The sequence below is a fragment of the Cibotium barometz genome, chromosome 57, assembly GCF_041138505.1.
Source record: "Cibotium barometz isolate CiBa-2024 chromosome 57, ASM4113850v1, whole genome shotgun sequence".
In the NCBI taxonomy this organism is placed as follows: domain Eukaryota; kingdom Viridiplantae; phylum Streptophyta; class Polypodiopsida; order Cyatheales; family Cibotiaceae; genus Cibotium; species Cibotium barometz.
In genome coordinates this window covers 8,057,691-8,079,838 of record NC_141102.1, presented here as the reverse complement: position 1 = coordinate 8,079,838, position 22,148 = coordinate 8,057,691, and positions in this window count along the sequence as shown.

Here is a 22,148-nt window from a genome sequence, read left to right as displayed (position 1 = left end):
GAGACCATCATGGATTGATGATCTAATTAGAGACCATTCTAATTATTTTCTTAATGATCCAATTAGAGACCATTCTAATTATTTTCTTAATGATCCAATTAGAGACCCTTATGGATTGATGATCCAATTAGAGACCATTCTAATTATTTTCTTAATGATCCAATTAGAGACCATTATGGATTGATGATCCAATTAGAGCCATTCTAATTATTTCTTTAATAATGAGCCTTATCCCTTAGAAAAAAATTGAGATTTATCAGTCATAGTAGCGGAGCTATGGTAAAATTTTTATAGAAATTACGCATAAAATAATTTCATTCAAAGCATAAAAAGAGGACTTCCTACCATATTCTAGGAACTATCATCCTAGATTAATTAAAAGAATATTATTATGCATGGAGATATGGATGTTTGCATGTAGATGTAGAGGTATGGATGTGAGTGTAAATGTGGAGGTGGATGTATGCATGGAGATGTGGATGCATGCATGTAGAAATAGATGTGTAGATGAGGATGTAAATGGAGATGTGGATGGATGCATGTAGAAGTAGATGTATAGATGTAGATGTGAATATAGATGTGGATGCATACATGTAGATGTAGATGTATAGATGTAGATGTGGATGTGGAGGTGGATGGATGCATGTAGATGTAGGTGTATAGATGTAGATGTGGATGTGGAGGTGGATGGATGCATGTAGAAGTAGATGTATAGATGTAGATGTGAATGGAGATGTGGATGTATACATGTAGATGTAGATGTATAGATGTAGATGTGAATGGAGATGTGGATGTATACATGTAGATGTAGATGTATAGATGTAGATGTGGATGTGGAGGTGGATGGATGCATGTAGATGTAGATGTAAAGATGTAGATGTGAATGGAGATGTGGATGTATGCATGTAGATGTAGGTGTATAGATGTAGATGTGGATGTAGAGGTGGATGTATGCATGTAGATGTAGACGTATAGATGTGGATGTGAATGTGGAGGTGGATGTATGCATGTAGATGTAGATGTATGGAGGTGAATGTGAATGTGGATGTATGCATAGAGATGTGGATGTATGCATGTAGATGTGAATGTACGCATATAGATGTGGATGTATGGATGTGAATGTGCATGTAGATGTGGATGTATGGATGTGGATGCATGAATGTGCATGTAGATGTGGATGTGAAAATAGATGTATGGATGTAGATGTGGATGTATGGATGTGAATGTGGATGTGGATGTAGATATATGTATGGATGTGAATATATGATATGTGATGTGAAGGAATCTGAAGTGATGAGATGGAAAATGATGTGATGGGATGAGTACACATATAACTGGAATGTGGAATAGCAATGTGGATTGATGAGGGATAATGTGGAAAAATGAGAGTTAATATAGAAACTGTATTTTGTGACTATTTGTAAGTGCTGTTTGTTAATGACTGTTTTATGTCAAGATTGCTGGGAAAGCATTGTGACCATCTTGTGATTAAGGTCGTGGAGACCTAACTGAAAAAGTTGCAACTGCTGACGAAGAGTCAATGAAGGACGTCTCGTGTAGCAAGGTCGGCCGAGGTCTTGACTAGCCTCGGTGCGATTAAAATGGTGAGCTTCCGGTACGGTGGATGAGGGGCCAAGGAAGCGGCCTATGAGTGAAGCGCTAGGTCACCTGCGAAGGATCCTAGAGGGTGCTGACCATACGGTGCTCGGGCTCTGGGTCGCCTAGGATACCCACGCGTGCGTCGAGGAAGATATTGGAATTGAGTTGGAGTTGTTTTCTGAAATCGGGCATAGATCTGGTTGATTGACCTTGCTGGTCTTCAATGGATGAGTCCATGGCTCTTTATATGGATCTGTTGGTTGATCTTGCTGATCTTCAACGAGAGTCCATCTTGATAAGTGATTATATTGCCGAGTATTATGGGCTAGGGATTAGGAAACGGCCCCTGAGTGGACAGGTGGTGAGCGTCCTAGTTGCCAATGATGCCATAGATACTCTGATGAAGGAATGATGGAAAAATTAAGAATCAACTGGATAAATTGGAAGATGGTGATCAGTGATATTATGGTTTTATTAACGGATTGTTTTAAACTGGTTAAATATGTGAAAAGGCAATTTCATATTGGGTGTGTGAGTGGTGTGACTAGTTTTATTTTGCATGAACATCCGGCTAGGGGGCCTTGGAACTCTTTTCCTTTGTACCCGGGACAAAACCTAACCAAATTCTTAATTGGATCCCATCACTACAGTGGTCAGGCAGTTGGCTAACCCATGGGATCGTATGCTAGACTGATGGATCCGTAAATCGAGACTCAAACTTTTGTTTTTACGATAGATAAAATAAATCCCGAACAGTAACTGTTCTATGGATAGGAATTAACGACTGTGCCTCTTGAATGGGGAAAAACGCGTTGATCCCAATGATCTAAGTGCAAGTTCTCCCTTGATCTGACCAAGTATCTTATAGATGTAATTGGATTAGCTCGATCAAAAATGATCTTGACTACGTTAGAGTAAAAAGTTATCCTTGTGGAATCGCCCGTGCTTTCCGGTAAAGGAAGTTTTTCGGGTTCGGTTTTGGAACAATCGACGGGTTAGTCTCTTATTCGGATATCCGTGGGTGAGGCCTCGAATGTGGGACCCCTGTCCCGCGCGAGAAGTGCTACTTCCGCTGCTAGTATCCTGAATCTATTGATGAATCTGTTCCTCGGTGGGAACAGGGATCTTACAGCAGATCTTCCAAATCCTTCGTATCAAACTTCCTTTTGAAAAGACTTTTCACATGCTCAATCTCTTCCAAGTTGTCACCCCCACCAACAATAAGATCATATACATAGATGGTGATGATCACAATACCCTTATCACTCTTGCGCACATACAAAGAGTGATCTGCATCTACCATATGAAAACCAACAGTGACAAGATACTCAACAATATTGTTATGCCATGTTCGTGGAGCTTGCTTCAGCCCATACAAGGCCTTAGGAAGCTTACATACATACTATAGGTGAATTGTATCCTCAAAACCAAATGGCTGATCCATATACACTTCGTATTGCAAGTCACCATGCAAGAACACATTTTTTACATCCATATGTAAAAACTACAGCCATCGCAATCACAGCTCTCACAGTTGTCATCTTTGCAAAAACTGGGAAAAATGTCTCCTTGTAATCAATCCCATGTGTCTACAAATATCATTTGGCTACCAATCTAGCCTTGTACTTGCTTATGCTACCATCATTGTTATGTTTTACCTTATACACCACTTATATCCAATAGCTTTCTTACCTTCAGGTAATGACACCAAATCCTAAGTCTCATTTCCATACAATGCAGCCATTTCTTCATCCATGGCTTTATCCCAATCTAAATTCCTAACATCTTCTTCAAAACATGTGGGTTCAACATCTTGCACAACTTTAGCTATATATGCATAATGATGAGCAACATAACCATCATATGTCAATCTATCAACAACAGGTTTTTTTATTCTCCCTGACTTGCGTTGTCCATGATCACTACTTGGCAATTTTGGAGCTTCTCTTGCCTTTCTTACACCATGTGTTCTTATAGCTAGAATCCCAATCTCATCATCAAGGCTCTTCTTTGAGCCACTAGAGTCTCCATCAACACAAGAATGCCCTGAAGAAATGTCGGGCATACCAAGAGTCTCACCAACCTTCCCTTTGCCTTTTCATGATCTACCAAAAGTGCATTTTTAGGACTAATATTTTGACATAGCCTGCCACTCCATGGTCTATCAACAGACCCAACACAAGACCACCCAATGACTGTGATTGCTAATTTGCATTCTGTGCAATCACATTTCTAGTTACATCAACCCTAATAGCATCTTTTTCAGTAGCATATACCAGTTACTCATTTCATCACAAACACAACATCTCTACTTACCCTAATAGCATCTTTTTCAGTAGCATATACCAGTTACTCATTTCATCACAAACACAACATCTCTACTTACCCTCAACTCACGCATAGTAGGGTTGTAGTATCTATATCCCTTTTTCTCAAGGGAGTATCCACTAAAAACACATTTTACCCTCAACTCACGCATAGTAGGGTTGTAGTATCTATATCCCTTTTTCTCAAGGGAGTATCCACTAAAAACACATTTTTCAGCCTTTGGATCTAGCTTAGTATGCAACTCATCTGGTACATGCACATAGGCAATACATCCAAAAACTTTCAAGTGAGACAAATCAGGTTTTTTACCCACCACTGAATTTCTCCTCTGGCATTACATCATGTATGGTTGTAATAGAAGTCTTGTTCATGATATAAACTGCTGTATAAATAGCTTCAGTCCAATAGCTATATGGCATATTCTTTGTTTCATCAATGCTCGTGCTATCTCTATAATGTGCCTGTTTTTTTGCTCAGCAACTCCATTTTGTTGTGGAGTGTATCTACATGTAAACTGTCTTTCAATGTCATTCTTTTGCAAGAAATCAGATAGCTCTTTGGATCAATAGGGGAAATTTGGGCTCATTTTAGGGCCTTTTAAGGGATTTTTTCTATCTTTGCCTTGAAAATGGGGGCCGTGGGGTGAACATTTTCTATCTTACATTAAAACCCCATCATATGATATATCATTAGAAAGATTGTGTAAAGTAGATTTCATAATTTCAAACTCCGAAACATTTGGAGTTGTTAAGCTCAAGATATACCATTTTCCTCAAAATCAAGTTTAAAGGCTACCGTAAACGGTCCACATCATCACTTTGAAACCTACTTTTTGTACATCTTCCATGTGTCATGTCCAAAACCCATCATGTTATATATCAATGGAAAGATCTTGAAGAGAAGATTCTCTATATTCAACCTCCGAAAAATTTAGAGTTGATTTGCAAAAAAAAAAAACCATGGCCCCATTTTTGATGATGTGGCATTTCTTAGAGGGCCCAAAAATGAGCCCAAATTTCCCCTAATGAAGTACTGCCCCCCTCCATCTGACCTTAGGTACTTCACATGCTTCACATGCTTCACTCTGAAATTTTGAAAATGAGTGAAAATTTCACTCTTCTTGTTCATGAAATACACCCACACTTTCCTCATGTGGCCATCAATGAATGTTACATAATACCTACACCCATGGATGTAGTTTTTGTAGGACCCCATACATCTGAATGCACAACATCTAGTATCTTTCTACTAACATTTCTATCATGTGGAAATACATGCTTTTTCTACTTTCCAAATTGAAATGCTTCACATACTTTTTGCATACCATCAACCTTAAACTTAGGCAACCCTATCATAATTTCTTTAGTCTGCATAGACTTCATTCTTTGCACATTTACATGCCCAATTCTCTTATACCAAATGTATGTATCTACAACAACTCCTAATCCATTTGCAAACATTGCATATTTACATTCAGTGTAAACATTATGCCCACTCTGTTGCCTTTTACAAAAAACCAACTTGCACTTATCTTTAAAGTCTTCTACATAGCAACCATCATGGTTACCGCCCCCTGCTGCAAACTGTTGAAATATACAAGTGAGTAGGGTGTGTGCGGGAACAAGCCCTTGGCTAGAGGCTGTAAAAGAAAATCTGTAAATGTGAGAGAGCCTGTGAAAAGGTGAGAAGAATCTACTAGGAGAAAATAAAGGGTAGCATGAGGAGATTTAGGAGTTGTGGAGATATTCTGGGAGAGGTGGAAAGAATCAAGCAAAAGAGGTGGCAAGGAGAAATCACTGGGATTGGATGCTTGGATGTAAACTCTATAAATTGAGGCATTGGCCTAATGAGAATTTGTTGGTTTTTAATTATCCATGCCTACATTAAGCTATTAGTTAATTTCTCACTAATCACTGATCCACCATAGCTCATCACATTGCTGTAATTTTAACATGGTATCTCAATTTTGGATTATCTCTCTCTAGACATTTTCTCTCTCTAGGCCAAAACAGGGTAAAACAAGATCTTTCTTTTATTTCAAAGAGGGGAATAATTTCAAGAACATAAGGGGAGGTTCGTATACCTTTACTCCTCAAAAGCTGGAGGGAGGTATCCTACATCCTACCCCACTTAAAAAACGTGAGATGTCCTCATCTCGCAACAGCAGGAGGATAAACTCTTTCACCTTAAGATCCAACTGATTCTGGGGTTCCTTATAGTCTGGTCAACCCACGCAGAATCCTAGGATAAAAATCCCTTCTACCATAAGAATATACAGAACTCATTATCAGAGAACAATTCATTCAGAACATATCATTCATATCCTTAACACAATAATGGTCCATCAGCTTGAAAATTCTATCTGAACATTATCCATGGAAATTTCAGTTATGCAAGTTCTCAATTTGTAATCCCTTAATTAGATCCACTGGGTCAAAGGTCAAACAGTAGCAATCTGTGAGCACAATCCGCTAATCTCATAGTGATCTGCTAAAAGTTATAATTATCTTCCAGTTACTAACATCATCACTAGGATTCATCCCATTCATCCTCATTGTGGCTTTGTTCAACTTATCTTCTTTCAACCCGAATTTAGAAATCATCATCTTTAAATTAGAATCCAAATCAACTTATCAATTCTCAACTAGAATTCAAAAATCATATCAACGAGCATTCGAATTCATCCTCTGGATAGCATTTTTGTTTATATCTTCAAGGTCTTAGATTTACTCGTATATATTGTCAGTAAAGAGCTGCAGATATACCCACGGTATATACGAGTAGTCACGGTCCTTGCAGCTATAAGTTATATCTTCAAGGTCTTAGATTTACTCGTATATATTGTCAGTAAAGAGCTGCAGATATACCCACGGTATATATGAGTAGTCACGGTCCTTGGAGCTATAAGGTAAATACCACATATCTAGGCCTCAACCAAGTCAAGGATTCCATACAATTGTGGTACTTCCATCTGAAGACCCAATTTCCAATTTATGAATCTTCATTCTGAATATCAATGTGTGTAAATTTCATCACACAATTACAATCTTTTACTAGTACTTCATAAATTTTTGACATTTCTGGCTTCTCGGTTGTTCCACTTTAGCCAATTCGCTCTGATTCCAGCTGAAAGATCCGTGCCCCCTTGGCACAAATGAATTTAGGGGTGCTAGCAATGGAAGTAGCATTTCTTGCGCAGGACAGAGCCTCTCACTCGGGGCCTCACCCATGGATATCCGGACAAGAGACTAATCCCTCGGTTCTTCCAAAACCAAACCCGCAAAAACTGCCCTCGCCCAATAGACATAGGCGATTCCTCCACGATAATTTTATTCTAACGTAGTCAAAGTCATCACTAACCAAACTGATCTGACTGAACCCGTAAGTCTCATAGTCAGATCAAGGAAAAGACTTGCACTTGGATCATAGAGTCCAATGCTTGTTTCCTCATCAAGAGGCATAGTTGTTGATTCTTTTCCATAGAACAATGGTTATTCAGGATTTACATCAACTATCGTAACTTAACAGAATTGAGTCTCATTTTAGGGATCAATCCCATGGGTTAGCCAACCACCCCACCATTGTAGTGATAGGATCCATTTAGAAATTTGGTTATGTTTTGCCCCGAGTACCAGGGAAAAGAGTTCCCAGGCCCCCTAGCCGTGCGCTTCAAGCAAGCTTCAAGATAGTCACACCAATTACACACCCAATATGAAATTGCCTGTTTCACACATTCAGCTGTCTTTTAAACAACCTTTTAATGAAACCATAGTATCATTGATCATAATCCTCCAAGATATCTAGCTTGACAATTTGCAATCATTCCTTCATCGGTGTACCGATGGCATCATTGGTAACCAGAACGCTCACCTCATGTTCACTCAGGGGCCTTTTTAATAGTTCCTAGCTCATAGTACCGGGAAATATATTCACTTAAGAAAATCTAGATGGACTCTCTGTTGAAGATCAGCAAGATCAACCAACAGATCCATATAAAAGAGCCATGGACTCATTTATTGAGGACCAGCAAGAAAATTCAACCAGATCCATGCCCGAGTTCAGAAAATAACTTTAACTCCTTGTTCCATTTTCTTCCTCGATGCACGTGTGGGTATCTTCACCGAACCAAAGCCCGAGCATCGTACGGTCAGCATGCTCCCTCTAGGCTCCTTCGCAGGTCACCTAGTGCTTCACTCATAGGCCGCTTCCTTGGTCCCTTATCCACCATACCGGAAGCTCACCATTTAAATTGAACCGAGGCTGGTCAAGACCTCGGTCGATCGTGCTACACAAGAAATCCTCTGTTGACTCTCCGTCAGCTATTGCAACTTTATCACTTAGGTCTCCATGACCTCATTCACAAGATGGTCAAAATGCTTCCCCAGTATTCTTGACATAAAACAGTCATTTAAAAATAGGTCATAAATACAGCTTCTAACGAACTCTCATCTTTCCACATTGCTCCACATCATTTCTTGTTATTCCACATTCTTCTACATCAATTCACATTGCTTATTTCACATCTAGTCATATGTATTCCCATCGTCTTCATCCATTCTCATCCAATCATATCTCATCACATCTATCCACATCTATCCTCATCACATCTCATCCATTCACATCTACCCATATCCACATCTATCCTCATCACATCTCATCCATTCACATCTACCCATATCCACATCACACACATCACATCCATTCACATCTACCTAGATCCACATCACATCACATTCATCCACATTACATGTCATCCATCCATTCACATTACATCACATTCATTTATATTCATTCAGATCCACATCTCATCACATCTCATCCATCCACATAACATATCATCCATTCACATCCATCCACAGAACATCTCATTTATATTCATTCAGATCCACATCTCATCACATCACATCCATCCACATATCTCATTCATTCACGTCTCATCACATCATATTCACATCCATTTACATCTCATCATATCATATTCACATCACATCACATCCATTCAAATATCATCACATCATATTCACATCCATTCACATCTCATCGCATCCATTTAGACATCATCACATCACATTCACATCCATTCACATCTCATCGCATCCATTTAGATATCATCACATCACATTCACATCCATTCACATCTCATCGTATCCATTCACTTCTCATCACATCCACTCACATCTCATCACATCCATGTTGAAATATACAAGTGAATAGGGTGTGTGCGGGAACAAGCCCTTGGCTAGAGGCTGTAAAAGAGAATCTTTAAATGTGAGAGAACCTGTGAAAAGGTGAGAAGAATCTACTGGGAGAGAATAAAGGGTAGCATGAGAAGATTTAGGAAGTGTGGAGATTTTTTGGGAGAGGTGGAGAGAATCAAGCAGAAGAGGTGGAGATATTCTGGGAGAGGTGGAGTGAATCAAGAAGAAATCAGTGGGATTAGATGCTTGGATTTAAACTCTATAAATTGAGGCATTGGCCTAATGAGAATTTGTTGGTTTTTTATTATCCATGCCTACAATATCTTCTTACTAATCATGTCTTAATTATCATCTAATCACTTTGTTAATGATATTGATTCTAGCATTTGATCCACCATAGCTCATCACATTGCTGTAATTTTAACATGGTATCAGAGCCAAGCCTAGAATTCATCAAGTTTATGAGCCCATTATCTAGATAATTAGGATTAGTATATAATTTAAAAATAATCAAATTTTTAGTTATTTTTCAACTAACCTCTGTACCCCCAGTTGGTGGAGGAGCTCTATCTCCTTGCACACATCAAACTAGGCCCATTGCTTCTAGCCACAAATAGCCATCATCCCCATGATTGAGCCCATCAAGAGGAAACGTCAAACCGCCAGGCGGAAGCTCCCGATTTTTGCTGATTAGTGGGCGTCGTTTTTCTGCAGTAAATCAAAGAGTTCTACTTCATCAAATCAAATCAACCTAATTCCTCTTAGCCCCGGGGGTTTTCAAGCATGCTCTACAAGTTGGTAAGTCAGAAATTGATTTGATCAAGTCTACAGTGAGATCCAAGCTCTTCATCAAATCTGTAGGTGACTTTGGTAAAACAGAGATTAAGCATTCAATGTTTGGTCAAATCTTGTGTTTCTTGGCTTAATCCTCTACTAGACTAATTGCTATTGATGGCCTTGAAAGGATTTGAGCTCATTTGAACTCTAAGGCCTCAGATCTAGGCTCCCTGCATACTTTGTTTTCTGCACACAAAATAAAGGATTAATTTGTTAATCAGTGAATTAATCAATGCTAATCACTATATTTTGGTGCAATTGAGGGTTCAAATTAATCATTAGGTATCCGATACAGATCCCTATAACTTCAGATTTCAATTCGGAGTTGGTTTGATACTCCAACCATTCCGTACAAATTGGTTACCCTTAATTTAATTTAATTTCTGGTAAAATTATGTTGATAAATTTGTGGTAATCATCATTTTGCATTTAACCCTTGGTTAATGCCCGCAAATCACACTCAAATTCAAGATTATTCACAGCCAGAGTTGCATTTGGGAATGTGCATAAGAATGAATGCTATATGCATTATGTATTGGGCACATTACATCAGTGTAAAAATGGGATCAGACACTTCCCTTGTCTAGAATAAGGCAAGAGGTAAGACCTCCTGCATAGATTTGGGTTTGCATTGCATAATGACACAAGATAAACATCAAAAGCTCGAAAGAACTGTCAACAAAACATTTAAACATGTTGCTCACATGGAGCAAGAAGAACTGACGGACAAGCTCATGGCCCCAGCCATGAAAGAAGAAGAACATCTCTTTCCAAGAGGAAGATCCACACCAAGAAGATCTAGAGGAAGCACTGAAGGAAGACATGGACACGAGAAGAGAAGCTGCCACCACAAGAAGATTGAAAGAAGAGGAAGACATGGACACGTGAAGAGAAGGTGCCATGACAAGAAGACTGAAGACAAGAGAAGATGTGAGGCTGCAAAGAGTGAGGAGCCATGTGAAAATCTATGAGAGAGAGAGAGAGAGAGACCCCACAACCCAATGTAACCTGCCCCAACAAAGTAAAACCTTTGAGCCACCGATGATGTAGGCCACGTGGTAGATGTATGTGTGAGCACTTTAGTCAAGGTCGTGGGCACTTGTAGTAGTCTTGGACACATAGAGAGAGTGTGTGTCAAGGACTATGAGTTTAGGGACTTGAGGCACTGGTCGCGGGCTATCAAGTAAGAGAGAAACGTGGTACAGGGTCCAGGTGTGCTAAGTTAACTTGAGGGGAGGTGTGCTAGGCACTAGTCGCGCAGACTATCAAGTAAGACGGAAACTTGGTACAGGGTCCAGGTGTGCTAGGAGTATTCACTTGAGGGGAGGTGTTGAAATATACAAGTGAATAGGGTGTGTGCGGAAACAAGCCCTTGGCTAGAGGGTTGTAGTATCTATATCCCTTTTTCTCAAGGGAGTATCCACTAAAAACACATTTTTCAGCCTTTGGATCTAGCTTAGTATGCAACTCATCTGGTACATGCACATAGGCAATACATCCAAAAACTTTCAAGTGAGACAAATCAGGTTTTTTACCCACCACTGAATTTCTCCTCTGGCATTACATCATGTATGGTTGTAATAGAAGTCTTGTTCATGATATAAACTGCTGTATAAATAGCTTCAGTCCAATAGCTATATGGCATATTCTTTGTTTCATCAATGCTCGTGCTATCTCTATAATGTGCCTGTTTTTTTGCTCAGCAACTCCATTTTGTTGTGGAGTGTATCTACATGTAAACTGTCTTTCAATGTCATTCTTTTGCAAGAAATCAGATAGCTCTTTGGATCAATAGGGGAAATTTGGGCTCATTTTAGGGCCTTTTAAGGGATTTTTTCTATCTTTGCCTTGAAAATGGGGGCCGTGGGGTGAACATTTTCTATCTTACATTAAAACCCCATCATATGATATATCATTAGAAAGATTGTGTAAAGTAGATTTCATAATTTCAAACTCCGAAACATTTGGAGTTGTTAAGCTCAAGATATACCATTTTCCTCAAAATCAAGTTTAAAGGCTACCGTAAACGGTCCACATCATCACTTTGAAACCTACTTTTTGTACATCTTCCATGTGTCATGTCCAAAACCCATCATGTTATATATCAATGGAAAGATCTTGAAGAGAAGATTCTCTATATTCAACCTCCGAAAAATTTAGAGTTGATTTGCAAAAAAAAAAAACCATGGCCCCATTTTTGATGATGTGGCATTTCTTAGAGGGCCCAAAAATGAGCCCAAATTTCCCCTAATGAAGTACTGCCCCCCTCCATCTGACCTTAGGTACTTCACATGCTTCACATGCTTCACTCTGAAATTTTGAAAATGAGTGAAAATTTCACTCTTCTTGTTCATGAAATACACCCACACTTTCCTCATGTGGCCATCAATGAATGTTACATAATACCTACACCCATGGATGTAGTTTTTGTAGGACCCCATACATCTGAATGCACAACATCTAGTATCTTTCTACTAACATTTCTATCATGTGGAAATACATGCTTTTTCTACTTTCCAAATTGAAATGCTTCACATACTTTTTGCATACCATCAACCTTAAACTTAGGCAACCCTATCATAATTTCTTTAGTCTGCATAGACTTCATTCTTTGCACATTTACATGCCCAATTCTCTTATACCAAATGTATGTATCTACAACAACTCCTAATCCATTTGCAAACATTGCATATTTACATTCAGTGTAAACATTATGCCCACTCTGTTGCCTTTTACAAAAAACCAACTTGCACTTATCTTTAAAGTCTTCTACATAGCAACCATCATGGTTACCGCCCCCTGCTGCAAACTGTTGAAATATACAAGTGAGTAGGGTGTGTGCGGGAACAAGCCCTTGGCTAGAGGCTGTAAAAGAAAATCTGTAAATGTGAGAGAGCCTGTGAAAAGGTGAGAAGAATCTACTAGGAGAAAATAAAGGGTAGCATGAGGAGATTTAGGAGTTGTGGAGATATTCTGGGAGAGGTGGAAAGAATCAAGCAAAAGAGGTGGCAAGGAGAAATCACTGGGATTGGATGCTTGGATGTAAACTCTATAAATTGAGGCATTGGCCTAATGAGAATTTGTTGGTTTTTAATTATCCATGCCTACATTAAGCTATTAGTTAATTTCTCACTAATCACTGATCCACCATAGCTCATCACATTGCTGTAATTTTAACATGGTATCTCAATTTTGGATTATCTCTCTCTAGACATTTTCTCTCTCTAGGCCAAAACAGGGTAAAACAAGATCTTTCTTTTATTTCAAAGAGGGGAATAATTTCAAGAACATAAGGGGAGGTTCGTATACCTTTACTCCTCAAAAGCTGGAGGGAGGTATCCTACATCCTACCCCACTTAAAAAACGTGAGATGTCCTCATCTCGCAACAGCAGGAGGATAAACTCTTTCACCTTAAGATCCAACTGATTCTGGGGTTCCTTATAGTCTGGTCAACCCACGCAGAATCCTAGGATAAAAATCCCTTCTACCATAAGAATATACAGAACTCATTATCAGAGAACAATTCATTCAGAACATATCATTCATATCCTTAACACAATAATGGTCCATCAGCTTGAAAATTCTATCTGAACATTATCCATGGAAATTTCAGTTATGCAAGTTCTCAATTTGTAATCCCTTAATTAGATCCACTGGGTCAAAGGTCAAACAGTAGCAATCTGTGAGCACAATCCGCTAATCTCATAGTGATCTGCTAAAAGTTATAATTATCTTCCAGTTACTAACATCATCACTAGGATTCATCCCATTCATCCTCATTGTGGCTTTGTTCAACTTATCTTCTTTCAACCCGAATTTAGAAATCATCATCTTTAAATTAGAATCCAAATCAACTTATCAATTCTCAACTAGAATTCAAAAATCATATCAACGAGCATTCGAATTCATCCTCTGGATAGCATTTTTGTTTATATCTTCAAGGTCTTAGATTTACTCGTATATATTGTCAGTAAAGAGCTGCAGATATACCCACGGTATATACGAGTAGTCACGGTCCTTGCAGCTATAAGTTATATCTTCAAGGTCTTAGATTTACTCGTATATATTGTCAGTAAAGAGCTGCAGATATACCCACGGTATATATGAGTAGTCACGGTCCTTGGAGCTATAAGGTAAATACCACATATCTAGGCCTCAACCAAGTCAAGGATTCCATACAATTGTGGTACTTCCATCTGAAGACCCAATTTCCAATTTATGAATCTTCATTCTGAATATCAATGTGTGTAAATTTCATCACACAATTACAATCTTTTACTAGTACTTCATAAATTTTTGACATTTCTGGCTTCTCGGTTGTTCCACTTTAGCCAATTCGCTCTGATTCCAGCTGAAAGATCCGTGCCCCCTTGGCACAAATGAATTTAGGGGTGCTAGCAATGGAAGTAGCATTTCTTGCGCAGGACAGAGCCTCTCACTCGGGGCCTCACCCATGGATATCCGGACAAGAGACTAATCCCTCGGTTCTTCCAAAACCAAACCCGCAAAAACTGCCCTCGCCCAATAGACATAGGCGATTCCTCCACGATAATTTTATTCTAACGTAGTCAAAGTCATCACTAACCAAACTGATCTGACTGAACCCGTAAGTCTCATAGTCAGATCAAGGAAAAGACTTGCACTTGGATCATAGAGTCCAATGCTTGTTTCCTCATCAAGAGGCATAGTTGTTGATTCTTTTCCATAGAACAATGGTTATTCAGGATTTACATCAACTATCGTAACTTAACAGAATTGAGTCTCATTTTAGGGATCAATCCCATGGGTTAGCCAACCACCCCACCATTGTAGTGATAGGATCCATTTAGAAATTTGGTTATGTTTTGCCCCGAGTACCAGGGAAAAGAGTTCCCAGGCCCCCTAGCCGTGCGCTTCAAGCAAGCTTCAAGATAGTCACACCAATTACACACCCAATATGAAATTGCCTGTTTCACACATTCAGCTGTCTTTTAAACAACCTTTTAATGAAACCATAGTATCATTGATCATAATCCTCCAAGATATCTAGCTTGACAATTTGCAATCATTCCTTCATCGGTGTACCGATGGCATCATTGGTAACCAGAACGCTCACCTCATGTTCACTCAGGGGCCTTTTTAATAGTTCCTAGCTCATAGTACCGGGAAATATATTCACTTAAGAAAATCTAGATGGACTCTCTGTTGAAGATCAGCAAGATCAACCAACAGATCCATATAAAAGAGCCATGGACTCATTTATTGAGGACCAGCAAGAAAATTCAACCAGATCCATGCCCGAGTTCAGAAAATAACTTTAACTCCTTGTTCCATTTTCTTCCTCGATGCACGTGTGGGTATCTTCACCGAACCAAAGCCCGAGCATCGTACGGTCAGCATGCTCCCTCTAGGCTCCTTCGCAGGTCACCTAGTGCTTCACTCATAGGCCGCTTCCTTGGTCCCTTATCCACCATACCGGAAGCTCACCATTTAAATTGAACCGAGGCTGGTCAAGACCTCGGTCGATCGTGCTACACAAGAAATCCTCTGTTGACTCTCCGTCAGCTATTGCAACTTTATCACTTAGGTCTCCATGACCTCATTCACAAGATGGTCAAAATGCTTCCCCAGTATTCTTGACATAAAACAGTCATTTAAAAATAGGTCATAAATACAGCTTCTAACGAACTCTCATCTTTCCACATTGCTCCACATCATTTCTTGTTATTCCACATTCTTCTACATCAATTCACATTGCTTATTTCACATCTAGTCATATGTATTCCCATCGTCTTCATCCATTCTCATCCAATCATATCTCATCACATCTATCCACATCTATCCTCATCACATCTCATCCATTCACATCTACCCATATCCACATCTATCCTCATCACATCTCATCCATTCACATCTACCCATATCCACATCACACACATCACATCCATTCACATCTACCTAGATCCACATCACATCACATTCATCCACATTACATGTCATCCATCCATTCACATTACATCACATTCATTTATATTCATTCAGATCCACATCTCATCACATCTCATCCATCCACATAACATATCATCCATTCACATCCATCCACAGAACATCTCATTTATATTCATTCAGATCCACATCTCATCACATCACATCCATCCACATATCTCATTCATTCACGTCTCATCACATCATATTCACATCCATTTACATCTCATCATATCATATTCACATCACATCACATCCATTCAAATATCATCACATCATATTCACATCCATTCACATCTCATCGCATCCATTTAGACATCATCACATCACATTCACATCCATTCACATCTCATCGCATCCATTTAGATATCATCACATCACATTCACATCCATTCACATCTCATCGTATCCATTCACTTCTCATCACATCCACTCACATCTCATCACATCCATGTTGAAATATACAAGTGAATAGGGTGTGTGCGGGAACAAGCCCTTGGCTAGAGGCTGTAAAAGAGAATCTTTAAATGTGAGAGAACCTGTGAAAAGGTGAGAAGAATCTACTGGGAGAGAATAAAGGGTAGCATGAGAAGATTTAGGAAGTGTGGAGATTTTTTGGGAGAGGTGGAGAGAATCAAGCAGAAGAGGTGGAGATATTCTGGGAGAGGTGGAGTGAATCAAGAAGAAATCAGTGGGATTAGATGCTTGGATTTAAACTCTATAAATTGAGGCATTGGCCTAATGAGAATTTGTTGGTTTTTTATTATCCATGCCTACAATATCTTCTTACTAATCATGTCTTAATTATCATCTAATCACTTTGTTAATGATATTGATTCTAGCATTTGATCCACCATAGCTCATCACATTGCTGTAATTTTAACATGGTATCAGAGCCAAGCCTAGAATTCATCAAGTTTATGAGCCCATTATCTAGATAATTAGGATTAGTATATAATTTAAAAATAATCAAATTTTTAGTTATTTTTCAACTAACCTCTGTACCCCCAGTTGGTGGAGGAGCTCTATCTCCTTGCACACATCAAACTAGGCCCATTGCTTCTAGCCACAAATAGCCATCATCCCCATGATTGAGCCCATCAAGAGGAAACGTCAAACCGCCAGGCGGAAGCTCCCGATTTTTGCTGATTAGTGGGCGTCGTTTTTCTGCAGTAAATCAAAGAGTTCTACTTCATCAAATCAAATCAACCTAATTCCTCTTAGCCCCGGGGGTTTTCAAGCATGCTCTACAAGTTGGTAAGTCAGAAATTGATTTGATCAAGTCTACAGTGAGATCCAAGCTCTTCATCAAATCTGTAGGTGACTTTGGTAAAACAGAGATTAAGCATTCAATGTTTGGTCAAATCTTGTGTTTCTTGGCTTAATCCTCTACTAGACTAATTGCTATTGATGGCCTTGAAAGGATTTGAGCTCATTTGAACTCTAAGGCCTCAGATCTAGGCTCCCTGCATACTTTGTTTTCTGCACACAAAATAAAGGATTAATTTGTTAATCAGTGAATTAATCAATGCTAATCACTATATTTTGGTGCAATTGAGGGTTCAAATTAATCATTAGGTATCTGATACAGATCCCTATAACTTCAGATTTCAATTCGGAGTTGGTTTGATACTCCAACCATTCCGTACAAATTGGTTACCCTTAATTTAATTTAATTTCTGGTAAAATTATGTTGATAAATTTGTGGTAATCATCATTTTGCATTTAACCCTTGGTTAATGCCCGCAAATCACACTCAAATTCAAGATTATTCACAGCCAGAGTTGCATTTGGGAATGTGCATAAGAATGAATGCTATATGCATTATGTATTGGGCACATTACATCAGTGTAAAAATGGGATCAGACACTTCCCTTGTCTAGAATAAGGCAAGAGGTAAGACCTCCTGCATAGATTTGGGTTTGCATTGCATAATGACACAAGATAAACATCAAAAGCTCGAAAGAACTGTCAACAAAACATTTAAACATGTTGCTCACATGGAGCAAGAAGAACTGACGGACAAGCTCATGGCCCCAGCCATGAAAGAAGAAGAACATCTCTTTCCAAGAGGAAGATCCACACCAAGAAGATCTAGAGGAAGCACTGAAGGAAGACATGGACACGAGAAGAGAAGCTGCCACCACAAGAAGATTGAAAGAAGAGGAAGACATGGACACGTGAAGAGAAGGTGCCATGACAAGAAGACTGAAGACAAGAGAAGATGTGAGGCTGCAAAGAGTGAGGAGCCATGTGAAAATCTATGAGAGAGAGAGAGAGAGAGACCCCACAACCCAATGTAACCTGCCCCAACAAAGTAAAACCTCTGAGCCACCGATGATGTAGGCCACGTGGTAGATGTATGTGTGAGCACTTTAGTCAAGGTCGTGGGCACTTGTAGTAGTCTTGGACACATAGAGAGAGTGTGTGTCAAGGACTATGAGTTTAGGGACTTGAGGCACTGGTCGCGGGCTATCAAGTAAGAGAGAAACGTGGTACAGGGTCCAGGTGTGCTAAGTTAACTTGAGGGGAGGTGTGCTAGGCACTAGTCGCGCAGACTATCAAGTAAGACGGAAACTTGGTACAGGGTCCAGGTGTGCTAGGAGTATTCACTTGAGGGGAGGTGTTGAAATATACAAGTGAATAGGGTGTGTGCGGAAACAAGCCCTTGGCTAGAGGCTGTAAAAGAGAATTTGTAAATGTGAGAGAACCTATAAAAAGGTGAGAAGAATCTACTAGGAGAGAATAAAGGGTAGCATGAGAAGATTTAGGAAGTGTGGAGATATTCTAGGAGAGGTGGAGAGAATCAAGCAAAAGAGGTGGAGTGAATCAAGGAGAAATCAGTGGGATTAGATGCTTGGATGTAAACTCTATAAATTGAGGCATTGGCCTAATGAGAATTTGCTGGTTTTTGATTATCCATGCCTACATTAAGCTATTAGTTAATTACTCATTAATCATGTCTTAATTATCATCTAATCACTTTGTTAATAATGTTGATTCTAGCATTTGATCCACCATGTCTTAATTATCATCTAATCACTTTGTTAATGATGTTGATTCTAGCATTTGATCCACCATAGCTCATCACATTGCTGTAATTTTAACAATCCATTCATATCTCATCACACCCATTCACATCTCATCACACCCATTCACATCCATCTCACCCATTCACATTCATCACATTCATTGCATCCACATCACATCATCTACATTCCGTCCACATCTATCCTTATCACATCACATTCATTCCATCCATATCACATCACATTCATTCTATCCACATTACATCACGTCTACATCTATCCACATCACATCTCATTCAGTCCATCCACATTACATCACATCCACATCTATCCATATCTAATCACATCCATTCACATCTCATAACATTCATCCACATCCATCCATTCATTCACATTCACATCCGTCCACATCCATCCATTCATTCACTTGCACATCTATCCACATCCATCCATTCATTCACATGCACATCTATCCACATCCATCCATTCATTCACATTCACATCTATCCACATCCATCCATTCATTCACATGCATATCTATCACATCACATCTCATTCTCATCCATTTACATCTCATCACATCCTTTCACATATCATCACATCTCATTCTCATCCATTTACATCACATCACATCCTTTCACATATCATCACATCTTATTCTCATCCATTTACATCACATCACATCCTTTCACATATCATCACATCTCATCATATTCACATCCATATCTATTTACATCTCATCACATTCACATCCACATCCATTTACATCACATCACATCCCATCCACATCTCATCACATCCACTCACATCTTATCACATCACATTCACATCTTATCACATCACATTCACATCTTATCACATTCACATCCACATCTATTTACATCACATCACGTTCACATCCACATCCATATCCACATCCATTTACATCACATCACATCACATCTTATCACATAACATTCATATCTTATCACATCGCATTCACATTTAGTACCGTTTTCTACTTTCGATACCGATGGGACTTTTCTAAGTTTCTGCCAATGGCCTAGTCAAAGGAAATATTTCTCGATGGATATTTTCATTTTCTTTCTCAAATTTCACAAGTGAAATATATTCAATATTATTCTTTTGAGTAAAAGATTCATGGGATTTACAAAAATCAAATCTACCTATATTTCCCAAATAATAATAATACTCAAAATTCCACTTTTGTGATAAGTACTCATAATTTGAATTATGCTAAAAATTCCTCTTTTACCATTTAATTACTTAAATCTCAAATATCATGGGAATTTCTCTTTTTGCATAAAAAATAAATTTACCAAAAATTTATCTTTTACCATTTAATTATTTGGATCTCAAATCTCATGGGAATTCCTCTTTTTGCATAAAAATAAATTTACCAAAAATTTCTCTTTTACCATTTAACTATTTGGATCTCAAATATCATGGGAATTCCTCTTTTTGCATAAACATAAATTTACCAAAAATATCTCTTTTACCATTTAATTATTTGGATCTCAAATATCATGGGAATTCCTCTTTTTGCATAAAAATAAATTTACCAAAAATTTCTCTTTCCTCATAATCAATTAATTATGCATAATTACAAAAAATATTATTTCTCATGAATATAATGAAAATCATTCTTTTTGCATAGGATATCCAATCCTAGAATATGGTAGGAAGTCCTCTTTTAGCATTATGCATAAAAATAAGATATGTATTATTTTCTGAAAAGTTTGTCATAACTTCACTGGTATTACTGATAATTCTTAATTTTTCTCTAAAGAATAAAAGCTTGTAATGAAAATATGATAGTAGTTCCTCTTTTATGCCTTAAAATCAAACTATGAATTTAAATCATAATTTTAACCATAATCATAAACTTAATTATGATTATCCCACTAGATTAAGCTCATTCCATTATTTCTCTTTTTCCAAATTGATAGGATAATCTATTTCTCATTTAGAATCAACCAAAGTAGTTTTTAAATACTTATAAATAATCTAAAAGAAATAACCATTATTTTGATAACACAAAATCATAAAAATACCATTTTCTTAATATCTAGCTTATCAAGCCTAGAGTAGTTTAGCTTTGAATTAAGAGATTATCATTGAGAAGCATCCTTTTTCAAGGGATTTAGCCATAAAGATGGCTATTCTTTTAGAGAGAGAGATTTACTTTAAAAAAGCATTACAAATAAGCATAAAGATTAACTTTCTCTTAATTAAGCATTAAGACTTTAATGGAAAGCTTGATTTGAATCAAAACAATTATTTAGAAAGCTTCTCAAGCTTGAGAGGGGTTGAGAAGAAGAAAGTCATTGAGATAAATTGGAAAAAAACATAAAAATTGAATTTACCTCCAAATTTGACTTGATTCTTTCTTAGCACTGAAGCCCTCGACCAATCAATTGGTCTACCAAGAGGGGAAGAGAAACTCCAAGAGTAATTGTAGAGAGAGAGATCTCCAAGCTCCCAAGAGAGAGGAAAATTTAAGGGATAATAGAAATGATTATTTTAATATATGATTGGCATAGTATAGCTCCATTCTTTTATTACAAATGACTGAGGGTCTATTTATAGGTGAGGGAGGCTAGAATTTTTGAGGTTCAATTTGACTCAATTTGGACAAGATTTGGACCAGTTTGGCTCCCTTTTTGATTTGGTTTGATCTAGGAGAGAGGAGAGATAAAAATATCACAAATTTTTTGAATTAAAAAGCCTTCCACACATGTGAAATAGGAGCCTATCTCAAGATTCCCCCTCTCCTTACCAAGGTGTCAAAATGCATCATAATTTTTAACTAATAAACCTTGTACTCAGTCAACTCTTCATCTTATGTGAGCATTTACTCATTTTTGGGTATTTTCTTTTATTCTTTTGGATTTATCTCATTCCAACACTTGGATTAATCCAATTGGCCCATTGGAACCTTAATTGGACCATAATCCAAAAATTTCTAAAAATGTAGACCCTTAGGCTAAGGTCCCTTATATACATTTTCAATTAGTTTCTAATGTACCTTGGAAAGTTCGTTTTGAACTTCTGTTTCAGGGGAACCCATTCTAGTCACTATAGGAGGATTTTTATGTCCAAAGATATCTCAATTTTGAATTATCTCTCTCTAGATATTTTCTCTCTCTAGGCCAAAATAGGGTAAAATAAGATCTTTCTTTTATTTCAGAG